The sequence below is a fragment of the Bufo bufo genome, chromosome 3 (genome assembly GCF_905171765.1).
Source record: "Bufo bufo chromosome 3, aBufBuf1.1, whole genome shotgun sequence".
Classification (NCBI taxonomy): domain Eukaryota; kingdom Metazoa; phylum Chordata; class Amphibia; order Anura; family Bufonidae; genus Bufo; species Bufo bufo.
The window spans coordinates 243,357,067-243,380,700 of NC_053391.1; the positions used below are offsets into that span (position 1 = coordinate 243,357,067).

At 43.5% G+C, this 23,634-nt stretch overlaps 1 non-coding gene across 1 annotated transcript; it reads left to right on the forward strand.

The window, feature by feature from the left end:
• The first annotated feature begins 1,062 nt into the window (after positions 1–1,062).
• Positions 1,063–1,244, forward strand: LOC120996674. Its single transcript, XR_005777842.1, has one exon. It is a non-coding gene; the product is annotated as a U2 spliceosomal RNA (small nuclear RNA).
• The last annotated feature ends 22,390 nt before the right edge of the window (positions 1,245–23,634 follow it).

A 23,634-nucleotide genomic window follows, 5' to 3' on the forward strand; every position in this document is an offset into this window, starting at 1 on the left:
ACATTTCAAGAAAAACACCTGCTACCTACAGTAAAATATGGTGGTGGTTCCATCATGCTGTGGGGCTGTGTGGCCAGTGCAGGGACTGGGAATCTTGTCAAAGTTGAGGGACGCATGGATTCCACTCAGTATCAGCAGATTCTGGAGACCAATGTCCAGGAATCAGTGACAAAGCTGAAGCTGCGCCGAGGCTGGATCTTTCAACAAGACAACGACCCTAAACACTGCTCAAAATCTACTAAGGCATTTATGCAGAGGAACAAGTACAACGTTCTGGAATGGCCATCTCAGTCCCCAGACCTGAATATAATTGAAAATCTGTGGTGTGACTTAAAGATAGCTGTCCATGCTCGGAAGCCATCAAACCTGAATGAACTAAAGATGTTTTGTAAAGAGGAATGGTCCAAAATACCTTCAACCAGAATCCAGACTCTCATTGGAACCTACAGGAAGCATTTAGAGGCTGTAATTTCTGCAAAAGGAGGATCTACTAAACATTGATTTCATTCCTTTTTTGTGGTGCCCAAATTTATGCACCTGCCTAATTTTGTTTAAACAATTATAGCACACTTTCTGTAAATCCAATAAACTTCATTTCACTTCTCAAATATCACTGTGTGTGTCTCCTATATGATATATTTAACTGACATTTTTTATCGTAACAACCAATGATTTATACAGGAAAATCATGACGATTAACAAGGTTGCCCAAACTTTCGCCTCCCACTGTATATCGCACCCCTTAATCAGTTTTCTTTTTTAAACAACAGGTATATCACATGTTGCAATTACTTATTCCAATAGCGTTTGTCCCTCTATCTACCTGCGGTATCTCAACAGAACTTCACACAACTGCTGCACAATACAAATGCACTGTAATATACTTTCTATGTTAGAAGATATATTATAGGTATATCACACCCCTCAATCAGTTATTTTTTGGGGGGCAACCGGTACAGTATATTACACCAGATGCAATTAGTTATTACATTAGCGTTTGTCCCTCTATCTACCTGCGGTATCTCGGCAGCAACGCACACAACTGCACAATAGAGATGCATTATCGCTTCTCAGACTTTTGGCTAAGATCAAGTGTAGTATCTGTTCTCATCAGTTTAATATCTGATACGTCCCCTATCTGGGGACCATATATTAAATGGATTTTTCGAACAGGAGATGGAAAGATGAAGATTACTCTTACCGGTAATTGGATTTTCCGTATAGCCTCCACAACGGCACTAAGCAGAAGGGTACCCCGCCTCCCAGGGACAGGAAACAACGTAGAGAACAAAGTTTAAAAGCCTCCTCCTTTTAACCTTCTCCAGTAAATACCTAAGAACTCAGGATGATTCTGGAGAAAATAAGATTTTTATTTTGGGAGAGAATTATTTTTTTCCATTCATTAGCTCATAACATAATCGAAACAATATCAGGGTGGAAAAGACCCAGTGCCGTTGTGGAGACTATACGGAAAATCCAATTACCGGTAAGAGTAATCTTCATCTTTTCCGTACGCCTCCCCAACGCCACTAAGCAGGAGGATTAACAAAGTAATCAGGCTAGGGAGGGACTACTAAAGACAGAACTTTTCGTCCGAAGGACAAGTCCCTGTTAGAATGTATGTCCAGCTTATAGTGATTGAAAAAGGTTGATGGACTAGACCAGGTTGCTGCCTGGCAGATTTGAGATAAAGATGCTGAGGCATTTTCTGCCCAAGAGGTTAATACTGCTCTTGTGGAATGGGCTTTTAATCCAGCTGGTGGGGAGAGTCCTTTTTCTTTATATGCCATGCTGATAGTCATCTTAATTCATCGGGCGATGGTAGCTTTTGAAGCTGCCTGTCCCTTATTTTGATCTGCATACTGGACCAGTAAGCGATATGTTTTCCTTAGATCTTTTGTAGAATCTAGATAAGACAGTACACACCTACGCACATCCAAATGATGAAACTTCAACTCCTTAGATGATTTTGCCTGGGCGCAGAATGTAGGCAACAAGATTTCCTGTTGACAGTGAAATTTCGGTCAGAAATTTTGGTCAGAAAGAAGGCTCATGTCTTAACACTATTCTGTCTTCCAAAATATTAAGATATGGAGGCCTACATGGCAAGGCCTGAATCTCTCCGATTCTCCTGGCCGAGGTGATTGCTATAAGAAAGGCCATTTTTAGAGATAGGAGTCTGAAAGAGATTCCGTCAAGAGGCTCAAAAGGATGATCCGTTAGGACAGAAAGGACAAGGTTAAGATCCCAGGGAGGGATCGTGGATCTATGAACAGGATGCAGTCTACTTGCCCCTTTAATGAACCTCTTGATTAAATCCAACCCGGCCAACCTGACTTCCATAAAAGGCACTAAGGGCGGCTATCTGGACCTTGATGGTGCTAACTCTGAGTCCTTTGTCAAGAACTTTTTGCAAAAAGTCTAAAATTACCTTAGTATCAGGTGGTAAAGTACGGTTCCAGGAATCCTTGGAAAATGGGAGAAAGGTCTTCCAAGTCCTAAAATAGATGTTGGACGTGACTGGTTTTCTGCTGGAAAGAAGAGTGTTGATGACGGCATCTGAAAACCCCTTTGACTTTAGGATGAACCATTCAAATTCCAGGCAGTGAGCTTTAACTGGTTGATTGTTGGGTGCCAGGGACTGAGGAAGAATCCAGTACCTCTTTCTGAAAAGCGTCAGAAGCAGGGGGAACTATGCCCTCTTTGGCCAACATGGGGGAATCAGGATTACGTAAGAGTGCTCTTCTGCAATCTTTGTCAGGACTTTTGGGATTAACTGGATTGGTAGGAAGGCATATAGCAGACCTGGCAGCCAAGGACCTGAAAAGGCATCCACTCTTGTTGGGTTGTCCCTGAATGAGGGGGAATAAAAAAAAGATCTGTTTGCTTGTTTCTCTGAGAAGCAAAGAGATCCACTGTCGGATGCCCCTATTTGTTGCAAACTTTAAAAAAAAAACTGATCTCTTGAGGCTCCACTCTCCTGGAGATAACCTCCTCCGACTCAGGAAGTCTGCTATAGAATGTTCTCTTCTCCTGTTAGGTGAACTGAGGAGATTGATTCCATGTGCGTCTCGGCCCATGTAAAAATCTGGGATGTAATCTGGCACATAGTCCTGCTTCTGGTGCCCCCCTGTTTGTTTAGATATACAACAGTGGTGCTGTTCTGTTGTCTGAGAGGATCTTGACATTCTAGGAGTGAATGACTGGTAGAAAAGTCTGTAGAGCCAAAAATACTGCTAGTAGCTCTTTTGCATTTGAGGATAAAGTGAGAAGGTCTGGTTCCCATGTTCCCTGTACTAGTTGCTCTTTGCAGTGGGCACCCCAACCGGACCGGCTTGCGTCTGTAGTTATGACAACCTGATTTGTGGTCCGCCAAGGTACTCCCTGGTTCAAGTTTGTCATGTTCAACCACCAATATAGGTAGCTTTTGACTGTCGGGGAGAGGGTCACAGACCTGTCCAGTGATAGTGAACTCCTGTTCCAATATCTCAGGAGAAACTCCTGCAGGGGTCTTCCGTGGAACTGAGCCCACTTGACCGCCGGAATTGTTGAAGTCATAAGGCCAAGAATCTTCATGATTCTCCTGAAGGAAACTTTTTTGAGCTGCTGGAAAGCTGAGATCCTTGAAATTAGGTCTTCCACTTTGATTCTGGAAGAGAGGAGATCATTTGATGGGAGTCCATCTGGATGCCCAAAAATACTTTACTCTGGTGGGTGTCAGCCCAGAGATTGGAGGACACTTAGAACTGTTCTCAAATGTTCCTGTAGAAGTATTTGTGAGGATGCTGAAATGAGGAAATAGTCCTTCCGATGAAGAAAACTTGATATCTCCGCTACTATTTTCGTAAATACCCTGGGAGCTGACGCCAGGCCGAAGGGTAGAACCTGAAACTGTAGATGTACAAGGTAATTTTCCAAGAATACTGTGAATCGTAGATATTTCTGATGTTTTTGATAAATTGGTACATGGTAATAGGCGTCCGCTAGGTCAAGCGTTACTATGTTACTATGTAGCAATCCTGCGTTAACAAATTGATTGTTGATTTTGCCATCTCCATTTTGAATTTTTTGTATTGAATGAACCTGTTGAGATATTTTTGGTTGATAATAGCTCTGAAGGAGCCTTTTTTTTTTTTTTTACTAGGAATATTGGGGAGTAGAAGTGCATATCTGGTCTACTGGGAATGGAATAACTGCTTCTTTCTGTAACAAAAGGAGAATCTGAAATTCTAAGAGATGGTGATCTACTCTTAGTTTCTTGTTTATTATGTACCTCTCTGGAGGTGGAGCGGAAAGTTCTAGTTTGTAACCTTGATTGATTATGTCCAGAATCCAAGGGGAGTTTAAGATTCCTTCCCATGCTGTTCGGAACTTTTTTAGTCTCCTCACTACAGGATCCCTGGCGTCATAAATTTGACTGTTTAGAGGATTTGTCTTGGTTAAAGAGGAATCCTCTACCTCTACCTTTTGATGGATGCCATGAATCGGAGCCATCTTTTTTCCTCTGATCTTGCCTCCCCCTTTTCTGGTTTGTAAATGACCGTCGCTCCTGGAAGAATTTGGTCTCAGTTGGGAACCCCTTCTTCCTATCGTAAGCTTTTTCTAGAATATCATCAAGAACTGAACCAAAAAGTATTTCTCCTTCGCAGGGGATACCACAAAGTCTATTCTTGGAAGCAGTATCCTCTGTCCAGGATCTTAACCAAACAGACCTTCTTGCCGTATTTGAAAGAGCTGCAGATCTAGCAGATAATTTAACCAGGTCCGCAGAAGCGTCGGTTAAAAAAAATTAGAAGCTTGTTTCAAAATCGGCAGAGAAGATAAGATGTCTTCTCTAGGGGTGCCTGAGACCAAATGTTCCTCCAGCTGCGACAACCACAAGGATAAGGACCTAGCGGTGTAAGTAGCTGCAATGCTTGGTCTTAACATAGCTGTATTAGATTCCCAGGACCTTTTTAGCACAGATTCGCACTTTTTATCCATGGCATCTTTTAAGAGCCTTACGTCTTCAAATGGTAGTGATGCTTTTTTTTAAATTCTGGCTATAGGTGCATCAACTTTGGGAGTTTTATCCCAGTGGGCTGAGTCATCCTCGTTAAAGGGATATTTCCTTTTAAACAATTTAGATGTACCCGCCCTTTTTTCAGGATCCTTCCAATCATCCGAAATAAGTTTTTTAATGTTGTCATGGACAAACTATTTTCTTCCTATCTCCTAGACCCTTGAATATCTGATCTTAAACGAACTGGATCCCTCTGGACTCCTCAATATTTAAGGTGGATCTAATTGCCTTTAGCAGAGAGTCCATTTCTTCTATTGAACACAGGGATCTGCCTGCTTCATCCTCAGAGGAACAGGCTGACTCAGAAGAATCCATGTCTTCTGCTACCTCCAGGTCCCAATCCATCTGGGGTTCAATATTAGATCTAGAAGTGGAGGGTTTCTGTGGTAGGGAGGCTATTTTTGCCTCAACGTCCGAGCTGACTTCTTCTCTGATGATGGTTCTCAGATTATCCACCAAAGAAGGGGCCTCTTCAGACATGATCTGCATTTCTGGCAGATAGGTCTCTTACTGTGACCTGCCAACTGCTTTTTACAAATTGCACATTTCTTTTTCTGCGCAGTTTCCCCACTCCTTCCAGCCTCTCTGCTCTGAAAGCATAGAAAAATCAACTCCTAACTAAGGGGTAGGAGATGAGTGGGGAACCTCCACCAGTGAACAAAACAGTGGCACAAGTGTGAAGATGGAAATATAATTCTCTCCCAAGAGAAGGCTTACCGGGCTGAGGGCCTTAGGGGTATCGGACGGCTTCTCCACGGGGAGCGACATAGTTAGTGTCTAATCCGGAACGCCAAGATGCTCTGCACGGCGTCCGGATCTCCATATTGCTGCTTTAATTTACTTCTGGGTCACATGGTACGGCCAGGAAGTCTTGCAGCATCTGCTGTAACCATGTGACCCTGATCTCGCGAGATTTCGGGCCCACAGTGTCTCGCACCGTCCGTCCCCTCTGTAGGCTCCGATATGAGCCGTTGCTACCCTGAAAGGAGGACTTACGCCGAAGCAAGCGGTGGGAACCGTATCTCGTCCCCGAACTCCGTTACTCTGCCACAGCCCTCCTGAATAACAGGGAATACTTACCCAAGGCTGGGCGAAGAAGATAGCAGGGGAACCCGCTAGTTCTCTACCTCATCCCCGAGGGACAGGAAACAACTGGAGAAGGTAAAGGGGAGGAGGCTTTTAAACTTTGTTCTCTACGTTGTTTCCTGTCCCTGGGAGGCGGGGTACCCTCCTGCTTAGTGTCATTTTTCAAGCAGGGAGATGGAAAAAGAGCTTGCTCTGTCCACTCCATAAATTGACCTGGTATTGAAGTACCTCCAGGATCTGTGCACAATACAGATGCACTATAATATACTTTAGATATTATAAGATATATTATAGGTATATCACACCCCTCAATCAGATTTTTTTTGGGTGGCAAACAGGTATATAAAACACCAGTAGCAAATACTTATTCCATTAGCGTTTGTCTCTCTATCTAGCTGCGGTATCTCAGCAGAGCCGCACACAACTGCACTATAATATACTTTCTATGTTAGAAGGTATATTATAGGTAAATCACAACCCTCAATCAGTTTTTTTGGGGGGGGCAACTGGTAAATCACACCAGTACAACCCACCAGTCGGGGAGACCCAGGTAAGACATACTGACTCCTTGACTAAGACATTAGCCATGACAACCCTAGCCTGGAATACCCCAGAAGAATTTGGTAGGGAGACTAGGGCTGACCCCTCCTTCCAGAAGTATCGCCTTAGGGTGGAGACAGGTCAGCCAGGTTCAGAAGGGGAAAAATATGTATGGGAACAAGACAAGCTATATCGGGTGTCTGACATCCGTCACCCTGGGGCCGCCCCTTCGAAGAGGCGCCAGTTGGTAGTTCCAAGGAAGTACCGATGGGAGTTTATCTGAATAGGGCATGACATTCCGTTAGCAGGACATTTGGGAATGACTCCCACCTCTCACCAATTAACCCAGCACTTTCTTTGCCCGGGTGTCTCCACAGATGTGCAACATTATTGCCGGACCTGCAATGTTTGCCAGCGGGATGGAAAAAGGGGGGGGGGAATCGCCCGAAGGTGAAGCTGATATTCATGCCCATCATAGAAGAGCCCTTCAGCCGGATAGCAGTCGACCTGATAGGGCCCCTCAAACGGCCTAGTCTATCCGGTAAACGATTTATCTATACCTTGCTGGACTATGCCACCCACTATCCCTAAGCCGTTGCCTTATCCAATATTCAGGCAGACACAGAAAGGCACCTTCCCGTGCCTTCATTGTACCCAATGCTCCCACGTACTGAAGGGGGAAAACATCCATCATCCACAATCAGGCAAATTAATTCCCATTCACGATTTTTTCAGCTGCGACTCAGATTTCGTTATTTATCTTCTAAAATGCCCGTGTGGCCTCGTATACGTGGGAGAAACCACACAAACCATTAGAAACAGAATTTGTCAGCACAAATCCAACATCAGAAAACAGAACCTCTTACTTCCAGTCCATTGGCATTTCCATCAGGCAACGCATAACATCTCTCAATTAAAATTTCAAGTTATTGAACATGTTCCTGCATCCAGACGTGGGGGGGATAGAGTAAAACGTCTCAAATTAAGAGAAGCATATTGGATCCATAGACCCAAAGGTTTGAACAGAGAATACGAAATCCAGAGTCTATTATAATCTTTAATCTTTGATATATCAAACCGTATTCATAATAATAACCCTTTTTCTTTTCCCTTCACAGGCTTATTGACGATCCGGGACCCCTCCTAATGCCGCATAGTATCCTTTGACACTGGCTCAGATTGCTCCCCGTCTCTTCCCCTTTTCTTTCCTTTTTTTCTTGTTTTTCTTTTTTTCTTGTTCTCCTTTTCTCTTACTCTAATTCCTTTCTTCTCTTTTTCTTGTTTCCTCCTGTTTTTCCCCCTTTTCTCGTTGTTTACTTCTCCTTTTCTCCTTGTATTACCTTTTGCCCTTATCTGTTACTATTAGCCATATCAGGTCCTTCCATCCTTCTTATACTATACAGGGTGGGCCATTTATATGGATACACCTTAATAAAATGGGAATGGTTGTTGATATTAACTTCCTGTTTGTGGCAAATTAGTATATGTGAGGGGGGAAACTTTTCAAGATGGGTGGTTACCATGGCGGCCATTTTAAAGTCGGCCATTTTGAATCCAACTTTTGTTTTTTCAATAGGAAGAGGGTCATGTGACACATCAAACTTATTGGGAATTTCACAAGAATAACAATGGTGTGCTTGGTTTTAACGTAACTTTATTCTTTCATGAGTTATTTACAAGTTTCTGACCACTTGTAAAATGTGTTCAATGTGCTGCCCATTGTGTTGGATTGTCAATGCAACCCTCTTCTCCCACTCTTCACACACTGATAGCAACACCGCAGGAGAAATGCTAGCACAGGCTTCCAGTATCCGTAGTTTCAGGTGCTGCACATCTCGTATCTTCACAGCATAGACAATTGCCTTCAGATGACCCCAAAGATAAAAGTCTAAGGGGGGTCACTGGATATGCAAAATTGCTACATGATGATGTGTTTCCCTCTTTATGCACTGAAGCTGGCACGTTCCCTGAGTTTTTCCAGCAAGATGGTGCACCACCACATTATGGGTGTCAGGTCAGAGCATTCCTAGATGAACAGTTTCCTGGAAAGTGGATTGGTCGTCGTGGGCCAGTTGAATGGCCCCCAAGATCTCCCGATCTGACCCCCTTAGACTTTTATCTTTGGAGTCATCTGAAGGCAATTGTCTATGCTGTGAAGATACGAGATGTGCAGCACCTGAAACTACGGATACTGGAAGCCTGTGCTAGCATTTCTCCTGCGGTGTTGCTATCAGTGTGTGAAGAGTGGGAGAAGAGGGTTGCATTGACAATCCAACACAATGGGCAGCACATTGAACACATTTTATGAGTGGTCAGAAACTTGTAAATAACTCATGAAAGAATAAAGTTACGTTAAAACCAAACACACCATTGTTTTTCTGGTGAAATTCCCAATAAGTTTGATGTGTCACATGACCCTCTTCCTATTGAAAAAACAAAAGTTGGATTCAAAATGGCCAACTTCAAAATGGCCGCCATGGTCACCACCCATCTTGAAAAGTTTCCCCCCTCACATATACTAATGTGCCACAAACAGGAAGTTAATATCACCAACCATTCCCATTTTATTAAGGTGTATCCATATAAATGGCCCACCCTGTACTTTGTTTCTACTATATTTATGTCTCCTTTTTCCACATCCTTTCTCAGCCCCCCTTTTAGTAGTATAGTTTGAATAGAATATGTACCGTTTTTTATTAATTCTAGTTTGCATGAGAATCGCAGCTAGGGATCACATGACTGCGCCATTTTCCCATTTTTTTATACAAAGTTGGCATTTGACCAAGATATTTATCTCACCCAGCATGGGTATATGTAAAATTACACCCCAAAACACATTCCCCAACTTCTCCTGAATACGGAAATACCACATGTGTGACACTTTTTTGCAGCCTAGGTGGGCAAAGGGGCCCACATTCAAAAGAGCACCTTTTGGATTTCACCATTATTTACAGAATTTGATTTCAAACTCCTTACCACACATTTGGGCCCCTAGAATGCCAGGGCAGTATAACTACCCCACAAGTGACCCCATTTTGGAAAGAAGACACCCCAAGGTATTCACTGATGGGCATAGTGAGTTCATAGAACTTTTATTTTTTGTCACAAGTTAGTGGAATATGAGACTTTGTAAGAAAAAAAAATCATCATTTTCCGCTAACTTGTGACAAAAAAATAAAAGTTCTATGAACTCACTATGCCCATCAGCGAATACCTTAGGGTGTCTACTTTCCGAAATGGGGTCACTTGTGGGGTAGTTATACTGTCTGGCCATTGTAGAACCTCAGGAAACATGACAGGTGCTCAGAAGTCAGAGCTGCTTCAAAAAGCGGAAATTCACATTTTTGTACCATAGTTTGTAAACGCTATAACTTTTACCCAAACCATTTTTTTTTTACCCAAACATTTTTTTTTTATCAAAGACATGTATAACAATAAATTTATATATGGATGTCGTTTTTTTTGCAAAATTTTACAACTGAAAGTGAAAAATGTCATTTTTTTGCAAAAAAATCGTTAAATTTCGATTAATAACAAAAAAAGTAAAAATGTCAGCAGCAATGAAATACCACCAAATGAAAGCTCTATTAGTGAGAAGAAAAGGAGGTAAAATTCATTTGGGTGGTAAGTTACATGACCGAGCAATAAACGGTGAAAGTAGTGTAGGTCAGAAGTGTAAAAAGTGGCCTCGTCTTTCAGGGTGTCAGAGACAAAAGGGAGACCAAGAAGGGCAGGTACGATTTATCTCTACATATAATTTGGGGTGGAAAAAAATGAGAAATGCCCTGACAAAATTTTAAGTGAAGCCCTTCCGGAGAATCCTTCGATCACGTATAGACGGGCCAACAACCTCAGGGATATTCTAGTTAAGAGTCATTACCCTGGAGATCGCCCATCAGCAAGGCTTGGCTCACGAGGCCCTAAATGGGGGTGCTCACCTTGTGGTAAATGTGTGGCATGCACAAACATCGACAGAGTCTCCAATTTTTCCAATTTGACAAAGGAGGGTAGACAATTTGTGATTACTCACAATATTACGTGTAATACAGTTGGTGTTATATACCTGGCATCAGGGGCGTAGCTAAAGACTCATGGACCCTGGTGCAAGAATTTAGCTTGGGCTCCCCTGCTCTTAGTACTTTGTGGCCAGTGGCAGGGAAGGAAAAATGACACCCCCCCCATGCCAAATTCTTGACCTACCCCTTCCCTCCAGCTAGAAGTGTAACCTGACCTGCATGCACTTTCTATAATACCAGTGTCTTCTTATGTGGCACAAGGGTTTTCGGGCCCCCTCAGGCTCCTGGGACGGTAGCGACTGCCACCTCTGCACCCCCTATAGCTACGCCCCTGCCTGGCCTCAAGGGAATTCAAAAAGTGAGTACGTGAACATGTTCTTGGTATAATGGCGGCTGATGAGGAAAATGATTTAGCCCAACTTAAAACCATCCAAAGACCCTTTAAAGAATTTCACGGATGTGATAGTTCTGCCTTCCGAGTCAGAGGCATCGACCGGGTATATATCTCCTCACATGGTGGAAACTGGAGGAACTTGTTGGCTCAAAAAGAGATAAGATGGATTCACACCCTGGGCTCCATGGCCCCGAAGGGTCTGAATGAGGATATGTTGTTCGCTCCTTTTTTAAAAAGTATTGGGTCCGTTATATTGTTTGCTTTCTCTATTCCCTATAAGAGCGACTCCTTGCTACAGAAGAGGAAGCGAGTCGGACTCTAGAGTCTATGGGCCCATCTTGCTTTCGTCTTCTGCAGTGAGGAGAGAGAGTGTGATATGCGAGTGCTTGTCCCTTCTCGTTCTAGGGATAGTAGTGGTCTCAGCATTCAGACCTCCACATATCAAGATTGAAAGCTGGCAAAAGTAAAGAAAAAGAATTATAAAGGTTCATTAAGTGGTTGTCCAGGATATAGATATTGATGACCTATCTTTAGGATAGGTTGACTCGTAAATATTAGATTGGAAGGGATCCGACTGTCTCACCCCACTGATTAGCAGTTGAAGGGCTCACTGTTCTTGTGCGAACCTTGCATACTCTTCAGTGTTTGCCTGCGTGCCACCTTCTTTGCAATAGTGATGCAATGTAATTATAGGTGTTTAGCCTATTCAAGTCAATGGGAGAGGAAGTCAACTGAATTGCTGATTTTTCCCAAACTGTATTGCTACAGAAGTAAGGTCAGAAGGTAAGACTTTAGGCAAATGTTGGAATGAGGCCACCATGATGGGGTTTGTGAGACTACAAAAAATAAATGGGGTATGCCTTGAGAAGTGAATATGCAGAAATAAAAAGTGTGTTTGTATTGGCGATATGAGAGCTTATAGATTGGAGCTAGGGGAGGAACCGGGGCCTTTTTTTTTTGTGTAAAGAAGGCAAGACAGTGGAGATAGTGCAGGGTTCTGGGCATTGCTCTCCTGGGAAACTTTGGGTCCTTGCATTCAAGAATCAAGAGGCAATGGACTTTATAGTGATTGTGGCATTTGTCACAGATGAACGTAGAAAATGTGATATCTCAGAAAAAGTGTTTCAGATCCAGGTGGTAAATATACTTTGTATGTCAAAAATGTTTTATCCTTAAAGGGGGTTGTACGGTTTAAACAAAAATTTGGGCATGGTAAAATAACAAAAGAATCAATAATCCCCCCTTTTCTCCCAGATGTTTCCAGCACTGAGCTCCAGTCCTCCCTGCTGCTGATGCCATCTTCCTGGCTGCAGCGATAATATTCCATGCACACAAATCACTGCTGCAGCCAATCACTGGTCTCAGCTGTATGCTAAACATACCTGTTGAGGCCAGTGACTGGCTTCAGTGCTTACCTATGTGCATAGAGCGTTACCGCTGCAGCCCAGAAAACATACAGCAGCAGGGAGGACCAGCCTGAGCCACTGTGATAAATCTGCTGTATGTAAGTTTTTGCTATCTATAGAATTTGTAAATCTGCCCTACAGAGTACTGCAGTGATGTCTCTGTAATAATGTATTCGAAGGAACACCAGTACGAGAAAAAAAAACTCCATACTGTAAGTGACTTTTTATGACATTGGTGGCACACAGGAGTGCAAAATGAGTGTTATTTTCTAGAGGTCACTTTCAATAGTCATGTTCCTCAGTAATTATTGAGCAGGTCTGAGGAGATTGTCTTTCAACAAATTGAAGAGCCTTCAAGATATGTTTCTTGCTGTAGCATTGGGACGAGGAAGTCCTGTTTATTAAAGTGAAAGTCGACTTCTGTGTGATCTGTTGTACTCTCTTGACTTTGTGTTGACTCCCCCTATTCCTCTCAAATATCCATAACAGCTGTTCAGGGAGCTCATTAGCGATCTTGTTAAAAAGGACACAGGCACTGAGAAATATCTTTCAGAACTGATGTCGATTATTAATGGATTTTTATAGCTTGGTGGTCATGACAACACTATAAAGTTGCATGCCCTAAAATATAGATATTGGATTCTTATGGGTACCAGAGAGACAACATAGAAGATAATTCCATGGCTGAATCCTGACAGTATGTTTGAAATATCTGCTTTTTCCCTGACAACAGGGAAGATAAAGGGACTTATTTTTCATACAGCCTAAATAACAATTTGGTGTGTATGTGTTAAAAAAAAGCACAGTACAGCAATAGGCAACTCTGAATACCTAGTCAAGAGCACTGCTCTTGTGTGTCCTTCAGATGCTTTTTCCAGCTATTACCTGCAGTTGAAAAATCTGTAGGAACACAAACACGGTTTAAAAGAAAAGACTCCTGCAAAATGGGCTCATGCACATGACCATGGCCATGCTGCTGACCGCAAAGTGCGGTCCGCAATGCACGAGCACCGACCGTGGGGCAGCCTGATGTGGATCGCAGACCCATTTACTAGAATTGGGTCCGTGATCCGCATCCGACGGTCCGCACCGCAAAAAAGTAGTGCCTCCGTAGTGCTTCCATGGGGTTCCGATCCGTGCTTCCGCACCACATCTCTGGGTTTGCGTAGCCGTTCAAGTGAATGGGTCTGCATCCGTAATGCAGGGTGCACATGGCTGGTGCCCCGTGTATTGCGGACCCACCGTATGCAGGCCGCAATACGGCCACGGCAGGGCAATGGCCGTGTGCATGAGCCCTAAGGAACACATTCTAGTTCCCTAATCTAATTTTACACATAAAAGAGTACTGAGGAGGTCACATAGATTTTTTATTTTTTTTTATGTTTAGGGACTGTTCATGCTCATACAACAAAACATAAAATATTTCCCGAGATTGAGACAGTTGCCCGCTTAGGTATTCAGGCAGTGTATAAAGCAGTCCCTAATGAGCGGATGAGAGAAACCCAGTTTAAGATTCTCCATCAGGCAATATATGGGTTTGACTTACCATCATCAACAGTTAGATCTGATAGACTTAACGCTTGTCCTAAATGTGACACTCCAAGGACTGATTTATTTCACGGTCTTTGGGCATGCCCCAGATTGGGCGGCTTTTGGTCTCAAGTGACTTTAATCCTGAAACGACTCGGTAATCGCCGGTCTGAACTAACACCATTATTAGTAATATTCCAGGCAGAAGCAAAAGAGACAACGGAAAATGAGGGGGGTAGAGGGAAAAATAAATTGTCTATACTTGAACATAAGATATTGCTAGAAGCGAAAAGATGTATCTTGACATTGTGGTTGTCAGCAGACATCCCCAGCTCTGAAATGCTGCTGGGTCGCATCAAACATATATTTCAGCTAGAATGGCGTGATGCCATCACCAGAAAAGAAATACTGGGAAAAAAAAATTATACAAAACATGGAGGGTATTTATCCTGCATTATGTTCCTAAATCAGAATATTTCACACTGATGGATCCCTTTAAACTCACAGCATGGTACCTACAAGAAGATTTGAAGGCCCAGTACGGTGACCTAAAAGTTTGAATATGATGACATACAAGGGAATATGAGTTGACTGGGATATCCCAGAGAACGAGATAGTTCTGGTATGGTGAGTGGCCGAGACGTCCAGAGAGGACAAAGGAGGGAGGGCAGTGGGGAAGAGGGAGTATAATGAAAAATTGTATGTTTGGCTATGACAAGAATGACTCCAATGCAAATTGTGAATTGAACAAGTATATGATTTATTAGGTACATCGTTTACAATGCTGATGTATTATTGTATTGTCTTTTATCATGGCAATAATAAAAATTTGGTTAAAAAATATATATATATATTTCCCAGTGCATAAGAAATATGTTACACATGAGATCCCATACAACAGAAACAAATTTGGCTAAGATTACTTGTACCCTTGCATTTTATCCAAATACAGCATGGTTTTGTAGTTCCTTTTTTAAGCATATGTTTTATGTTTATGATAACGCTATCAGTAAAAGATACTTGTTATATTTAGGCCATATACACACACAGCAGATCCATGTGCACAGAGGCTATGCAAAGGTGAATAAGACATGCAATGTTCTGACTTATTACGGAATTATTCTCTTCGCATAGATTGTAATAAGTTTTGAGCGAATCAAAGCTGACGAAGTGGAATTCGATCAGATTTCCACCGAATATGAATTTCCTTGCGCTTCATGGTAACAAATCATTTTTTTCCTAAAATGGCAGCTACACGTGTTACAAAGTAAAAGTAAGAAGTCTGGGAACAAGAGATTACCCATAATGCCATGCAGACAGCCAATCAGCAGCTAGCCAGCCCCTATGGTGTCACAGCCCTATAAAACCCTCACCCTGCTCTGTCTCTGCCATTTTACTGTGAACTGAGTATAGGGACAGAGACATGACAGATGCTAGGGACAGTGATTAAGAAAGCCTTTAATTGTAAAATATTAGATATATTGGATAGGGATAGTTCAGAGATAGCGCAGGGACAATTTAGGGAGTTCATAGGGAGACTTTTTATACAGTATAGGGAGAGCATAGGGAGAGTGCAGGGACTAATTGGACAGTGTCCTTGGTTAATAGATAAGCAATTCTATTACACCTTGATTTACTAATTGGGGTGAAAAAGTTATCTAATAAGTAATTCTATAATGCCTTCATTCTGTAATTGGGTTGAAAAAGCACTCTATTTTTTCAGTTATTTGGTTTTACACCTTTTTTTATACATAAGTAATTCTATAATGCCTTCATTCTGTAATTGGGTTGAAATAGCGCTCTATTTTTTCAGTTATTTGGTTTTACACCTCATGTTATAGATACGTAATTCCATTAGGCCTTGATTCTGTAACTGGGGTAAAAAAGTGGTTTAATACTACTGTTATTGGGGTGTTCACATTGTTTTATACATAAGTAAATCTATAGCACAAAAGTGAAATAGTGCTCTATTTTTATTTATTTGTGTTTCCACCTTGTTTTATACTGTAGATAAGTAATTCCATTAGGGCTTGAATCTGTAACTAGGGTGAAAAAGCGCTCTATTTTTTTATTTGTAGAGTTGAGTGGACACCTGGTTGTTCGGGTTTGACGGGGTTCAGCCGAACTTCACAAAAAAGTTGGAGTTCGGGACCCGAACTTGACCCCGAACCCGGACTCTATTGAAGTCAATGGGGACCCGAACTTTTGAGCACTAAAATGGCTGTAAAAAAGTCATGGAAAGGGCTAGAGGGCTGTATCAAAATGTGGTTAAGAGCATGGCAAGTGCTCTGCAAACAAATGTGGATAGGGAAATTGCTTAAAATAACATAAAATACGTAAAAATAAAAAATAATAATCTTGATCTTGAAGTACGAGGTCCATATGGAGTAGGAGGAGGCGGTGGATGTGGCGGTGGAGGATGAGGAGGTGCATTTTTTATTTATTTATTTTTAATTGTTTATATTAAGAAATATAACATTAAGAAATATAACCTGTTATAACCCCCTCCAGCCATGCTAAACAAACGTTCAGACAATACACTGGCTGCAGGGAAGTCCAGCACCTCCAAGTAGTAAAGGGCAAGCTCAGGCCATATGCCCAATTTGGAGACCCAGAAGTTGAAGGGGGCAGACCCGTCATTCAGTACGTGTAGGCGTGTGCACACATACTGCTCCACCATGTTGCTGAAAGGCTGCCTCCTACTAAGACGTTCCATATCAGCTGGTGGTGCTGGTTGTTGTGGCGTGCTGACAAAGCTTTTCCACAATTTGGCTATGCTAACCCTGACTTCTGAGGTGCTGGTGGTGCCCCAGCTGCATTGGCGACCTCTTCCTCCTCCTCTGCCTTCGCCTTGTGCTTCCACTGTTCCCCCGCTGTCAGGTGGAAATGCCACCAGTAGCGCGTCTACCAGCTTGCACTTGTACTCGCGTCTCTTACAATCATGCTCCAGTGCCGGAATTAAGAACGTTGTCCTTGTAACGGGGATCGAGAAGCGTGGCCACCCACTAATCAGCACAAGTTAGAATGTGGGCAACTCGGCGGTCGTTGCGGAGACACTGCAGCATGTAATCGCTCATGTGTGCCAGGTGTCCTCTGTATCCCCTCAGCCACGCACCAGTGATGGCCATGAGCTGGTTTGGGTGCCACCCTGCTGTGAACACGGTTCCTCATCCTCCACCTCATCATCCTCCAGAACTGTGCCGTGGCTGGACAATTGTGTACCTTGGGTTTGTGGGTGCAGGAACCCACCCTCCGAGCCACTTGTGAATGACTGGACGGAAACCCTATGAAATGATCCCTCTTCCTCCTCCTCCTCCTGTGCCACATCCTCTTCCATCATCGCCAGTAGTGATGAGCGGGAGATGCCATATTCGATTTCGCAATATTTCGCGAATATTCGATTGAATATTCGTCTTATATTCGTCGAAATCGAATATTCGTATTATTATTAAATATTCTATTTATCGCGAATAATATGCGATTTAATTATTCGTGTATTACGATTTTCTTTTAACTGTATAAGGCAACTTTCCTATTGGTTGGCAATTTATATTCGTTATTTTGAATATTTTCATTTTGTTTTCCAATCTGTATGGTCGTTCGCATACTCCTCCCCGACAAGCGTTCCTGTCACCATGGGAACGCCTGTGGGTTAGAAAATACCATCGGATCTGATTTTTCCCTGAGATCGTGAAAACTCAGATCCGATGATATATTCTAACCCACAGGCATTCCCATGGTGACGGGGACGCTTGTTGGGGAGGAGTATGCGAACGACCGTACAGATTGGGAAAAAAATGTGAATATTCTAAATAACGAATATAAATAGCCAACCAATAGTCGGGGAGGAGTATGCCAAAGTGGAATAACAGTACAGATTGAAAAAGACGAATATTCTAAATAACTAATATAAACGCCATATTGATATAACTTTGTTTTTTAGAATATTCGTCATATTCGTCATATTCTAAAACACGAAGTTATAGCAATATAGCGAATATTTGTGAAATACACATATAGACTGCAATTTAGCTAATATAGTGCTATGATCTTTTTTTTATTGTCAATTTTTTTTTGTCTCTTCTGAAGTTCATATTTGGAAAAAATTTGCACTATTAAAGAAAAATACTATAACACTATATTAGCTAAATTGCAGTCTATATGTGTATTTCACAAATATTCACTATATTGCTATAACTTCGTGTTTTAGAATATGACGAATATGACGAATATTCTAAAAAACAAAGTTATAGCAATATGGCGTTTATATTAGTTATTTTGAATATTCGTCTTTTTCAATCTGTACTGTTATTCCACTTTGGCATACTCCTCCCCCGTCATCATGGGAACGCCTGTGGGTTAGAATATACCATCGGATATGAGTTTTCACGATCTCAAGGAGAACTCAGATCCGATGGTATTTTTTAACCCACAGGCGTTCCCATGGTGACGGAGACGTTTGTCGGGGAGGAGTATGCGAACGACCGTACAGATTGTAAAAACAAAATTTCTAATATTCTAAATAACAAATATATTCCCTATCTTCCTATTTTTTTTTTTATATTCGTAATTTTATTTTCCATATGAAAACATGATTTCTTCCTGCTTAAGTTGCTTGTGAGCCAATGACTGAACCATGCTATCCGCCTCAGGCCCAGCCGCCACTGTTAGGGAGATATAACGTCCCTGACCATGCTTACTGGTCCACGTATCCATAGTTAGGTGGACCTTGCCACAGATGGCGTAGCACAGTGCACAACTGATTTTGTCCCCCACTAGGTTCTGCAGGGAAGGGATGTCTCGCCGGTAAAAGTAGTGGTGGCTGGGCACGACGTACTGTGGGACAGCCACCACCATAAGGCATTTAAAACTCTCCATCTCCACCAGACGGCATGACAGTATTTCAAAGGCCAGTAATTTTGAAATGCTGACATTCAGGGCCAGGGATCACAGGTGGGTAGGTGGGTACTTCCTCTTCTGCTCCAGTGTATGGGAGATGGAGTGCTGAACGCTTCCGTGGGACATTGTGAAGATGCTTGATTACCAAGGTGGTGGTGTTGCTGGCAGATCCTCTGTTTGCGGGGTGGCAGGTGCCACTGTCACTCCAGAGGTGGATGAAGAGGCCGAGACTGCAGCAGAAGATGAAGCAGGAGGAACTAGAGACCTTTCTTGGTTTTTGAGGTGTCTACTCCACTGCAGCTCGTGCCTTGCACTTAGATGCCTGGTCATGCACGTTGTGCTCAGGTTGAGAACGTTTATGCCTCGCTTCAGGCTCTGATTGCACAGCGTGCAAACCACTCATGTCTTGTCGTCAGCACATTGTCTGAAGAACTGTCACACTAGGAAACTCCTTGGAGCTGGCTTTGGTGTGCTCGATCCCTTGCTGTGTTGGGCAGTAGCAGACGTACTGTCTAGGGGACGGCCGCTCCGCTTTTGCACCCTGCTCCCTCTTCTGCTGTGTTGGTGGCTCTGTGCGACCACCGCCTCTTCCTCCGAACTACACAGGTCACTCGCATGACCTTGATTCCATGTGGGGTTGAGGACCTCATCGTCCTCCACATCATCTTCCACCCAGTCTTCACCCCTGCCCTCCTCGTCAGTCTGCACACTGCAGAAAGCCACAGCTATTGGCTCTTGTGTTTCGTCATCATCCGAGATGTTCTGCGGTGGACCTCCCATGTACTCATCTTTAAACATAAGTGGTCAGGCATCGGTGCACTCAATCTCTTCCACTTCTGGGGCAGGGCTATGTGGATGGCCCTAGGAAACCCTGCTAGCAGAGTCATCAAAAGGCAGAAGAGACTGCTGCATGACTTGGGGCTCAGACTGCTTGGCTGATTTGCAAGGGGGTGAGGTAAAAGACTGAAGGAAATCAGCTGCAGGCGCTAACTCTGATCTTTCCGCAGGAGACTCGAAGGGAGACAATGTGAAGGAACTGGAGGCACTGCCCAATCTACTATTGCCTGTATTGTTCTGGCCTCATCATTTATAGAGCCGCATTAGACCAGACCAAATAACGCTTAAAGTTCTGTCGCCTACTCGCACCTGAGGAAGGTGTTTCACTTGAGCGTGTAGCTGGCACAGATCGACCATGTCCTCTCCCTGCAAAAGGAGTTCCATCAGCAGCAGTTTTTTTTTAAATAACAGAATATGACAGCAGTATATAACGCTTGTATTTCACACTGAGAGATGCAGCAAGGACTGTAAAATTTTGTATTTTGCCCAAAAAGGGTGTTTTTAACCTGTTCCGGACATAGGGCGTACCGGTAAGCCCTGAATTCCCGATCCTTAAGGAGACAGGGCATACCGGTACGTCCTATGTATTTCCAGGTGGTGATCGGAACCCTGTGCCTGCTCAAATCATTGAGCAGGCACCTTGGCTAAATGCAAGGGGGGTCCTGTGACCCCCCCCCCCCGTGTAGGCGATCACAGCAAACTGCAGGTCAATTCAGACCTGCGGTTTTCTGCGTTTCCGGGTGATTCGGGTCTCTGGGGATCCGATAACCCGGAACAGGATGGTGATCGGTGGTGTGATCATACACCACCAATCACCATCCTTAGATCCTGAGAGGATCGCTCTCATTGGTCGACTGGGCGGGCGGGCGGTTCAAATCATCGCAGCGCTCCTCTTCTCCTCCTTTTCAGTCCGGAGCCCGAGGAGAGAGGAGTGCTGCATCGTGTCTCAGAGCCAGCACCATTCATCTGTTTAGAGCCCAGCATCCAGCCAGCACCCCCAGCACCATCAGGTATTTAGGGAAAGGCTAGGGACAAGTTAGATTAGGCAGGGATATTTAGGGAAAGTTAGTTGAAGAAAAAAAAAAAAAAATGTTTTGGTTGCATTACCCTAAATTGGGTGTCTGGGGTCCACAGCACAGCTGTGTGACCCTAGACCCCCCAGGGGTGTTGCAGCTTGCCCCCCTGCCCCCCCACAACTTTTTTGGGGTGCAGGCAGTTTTTTTTTTTTTTTTTTGCGTACGCTGACTGTGGCTGGCACTCTTAGCATCCGGCCACTGTTAGAGCATTGCACACCCCACCGTTGATCAACTTCGGACGGTTAATCAGCTATTTAGAATTTTTTTTCCATTTTGTTTCACATTTTTTTCCCCCTTTTTTTAGTTAGTCTTTTTTTTTTTTTTGTCTGTTAGGTTTAGGCTGAGTTCGCGAACACCTGTGCCCCCACGCACACGCACACCAAATAAAGATTTACACGCACGCACACACATGCAGACACACACTCCCCTATGGCCCACCGGATGTTCTTGGCCGAGGAGGCATACGCCCAGCTTGCCTCCGAGTCCGAGAGTCCCAGTGAGGACGAGGATGACCCCACTTTCCTTTTGTCATCCGCGTTATCCTCATCATCTAGCAATGATGATGAGCCCCAAGGCAGCGGAGATGCCGCCAGTCGGAGCAAGGGGACCGCCATGCTAAGGCCCCTGTGGCCCACCCTAGTACGAGCCGCTCTGGGGCTCGTACTAGTTTTCCAGCCCACCAGTTAAATCCACCGGAGCCCCCTGCCGGTGAACTTGTCTGGTGTACCCCAGAGCGTTATGAGCCCGTGATTCCTGATTTTGAAGGCCAATCAGGAATCCAGATTTCCACAGTGGGCTTCACTGAATACGACTTTTTTAGTCTTTTTTTCAGTGACCACTTTGTAAATCTAATAGTGGAGCAAACAAACCTGTACACCCAACAGTTTGTTGCTCAGCACCCGGGTTCCTTTATGGCTAGGCCTCTGGTCAGTGCAGCCGAGATGAGGACATTTTGGGGCCTCGTGCTGCATATGGGCCTAGTCAAGAAACCTAGTGTCAGACATTACTGGAGTGGGGACTTCCTCTACCAGGCCCCACTTTACAGTATGGCCATGACACGCTCCCGGTTTGAGGCCATCTGGAAATGCCTGCATTATTCAGATAATGCAGCATGTCCCCCCCCCCCAAGGTTATCCTGCCTACGACCGCCTGTACAAAATCAGGCCAGTCATCGATCACTTTGGAGCCAAATTTGTACAGGCCTATTTACCTGGAAGGGAGGTCGCGGTTACTGAGCCTCTCATTGCGTTCAATGGGAGATTCCTATTCCGCCGGTATGTTCCCTCTAAGCGGGCGAGGTATGGCGTGAAGCTGTACAAACTTTGTGAGAGTACCTCATGGTACACTTACAAGTTTCGTGTGTACGAGGGGCGAGATTCCCATATTCAACCCCCAGAATGTCCCCCTACTCTGGGTGTTAGCGGAAAACTTGTGTGGGACCTTATGCACCCACTGCTAGATAAGGGTTACCACTTGTACATGGATAACTTTTATACTAGTATCACCTTGTTCCAGTTCCTCACCGCAAAATCCACGTCCGCTTGTGGGACTGTGCGGAAAAATCAACGCGGCCTCCCTACCTAACCACTCCAGGTACCTATCCCCAGGGGTGAGACCCGTGACCTTACCACTGGAAACCTGTTGCTGGTCAGATATCAGGACAAGAGGGATGTCCTTGTACTGTCCACAATTCATGGTAATGGCATCACCCCTGTCCCTGTGCGAGGTACCGCGGCAACGGTCCTCAAGCCCAATTGTATCGTCGACTACAATCGGTATATGGGAGGAGTTGATCTCTCTGATCAAGTCCTCAAACCATATTATGTCATGCGCAAAACCTGGGCATGGTACAAAAAAGTTGTGGTCTACTTGGTACAGGTTGCCTTGTACAACTCTTTTGTGCTGTCCAGGAGCACTGGCAACACAGGGAAATTCCTTCAGTTCTATGAGGCAGTCTTCAAGGCTCTGATCTTTTCTGAGTACCTCAGGAACTGTAGGCGCCCGGATCGTCCCTGGCCAACACTTTCCAGGTGTGGTCCCCCATTCTGGAAAGAAGGGACGGACCTAAAAAAAAGTGCAGAGTGTGTCACAGGAGGGGGATACGGAAGGACACCACTACTCAATGTGACGCGTGCCCTGATCATCCGGGCCTCTGCATTATTGGTTGCTTCAGGGAGTACCACACTTCCATGGAGTACTAAATTTATATCCCAATTTAGCAACTGACAATCGGATGAAAAACTGTTTCTCAGAATTGAGACACTAAAACAAAAAAATAAAAATTCTAAAATATTTAGTAAAATTAAAATAAATTAAAAAAAGTAGACATATTAGGTATTTCCACGTCCGTAATAATCTGCTCTATAAAAATACCTCCCCCTAACCCCTCAGATGAACACAGTCAAAAAAATTAAATAAAAATGGTGCAAAATTTATTTATTTTTTGTCACCTTACATCACAAAAATTGTAATAGCAAGCGATCAAAAAGTCATATGCCTACCAAAATAGTGCCAATAAAACCATCCTCTCATCCCGCAAAAAAATTTGTCCCTACCTAAGATAATCGGCTAAAAGCAAAAATAAAATGACTCTTAGACTATGGAGATACTAAAATGTTTTATTTTTGTTTATAAAAAGATAATATAGTGTAAAACATTAAAAAATTAAAATAAAAGTAGACAGATTAGGTATCGTCTCGTCCATAAGAATCTGCTCTATAAAGATACCCCCCAACCCCTCAGATGAACACTGTAAAAAACTTTTAAAAAAAGTACAAAAAAAGTATTT